Raw genomic sequence first — 472 nt, 5'->3', positions numbered from 1 at the left:
GTGTAAAAGCCACGGGCTTCCCGCTTTGCCTTTGGTACGGGTTAAGCGCGCTGTTAAAGCAAGTGGATGTAGTTGTGACCCGTTCTGCCGCGCTCCTGCCTTTTTTATTTTTACTGCTGGTGTGTTGACTTTAGCAAACTCTGCTCTTAAACTAGTCATTTGGTATGTTTGTGAAAACGATTTACTCTGTCTGCGGTAGATCCCTGGTAAAGTAATGGAAGAATGCAGCTTCTTCCCCGGAGAAAATGGGGTCGTGGATAAGCTGCCCAACGAAGTGGGCCTAAGCTAAGCTTCTGTCACAGTTTGCGAGAAGTGGAACTAGAAGTGTGATCGTGAAACATAATTTATATTGATAATGTGTTTCGGTAATGTTTGTAATGAAGGTTTTTCGATTAGTCATAATTCAGTCATTTGAGCCCACCCCGCAAATGAAATAGATCCTCTGTAGAGGGCAAAAGTTGGCATTTTTTGC

The sequence above is a fragment of the Fulmarus glacialis genome, unplaced genomic scaffold (genome assembly GCF_000690835.1).
Source record: "Fulmarus glacialis isolate BGI_N327 unplaced genomic scaffold, ASM69083v1 scaffold3041, whole genome shotgun sequence".
NCBI classification, from domain to species: domain Eukaryota; kingdom Metazoa; phylum Chordata; class Aves; order Procellariiformes; family Procellariidae; genus Fulmarus; species Fulmarus glacialis.
Note: the sequence above shows the minus strand (reverse complement) of the source record.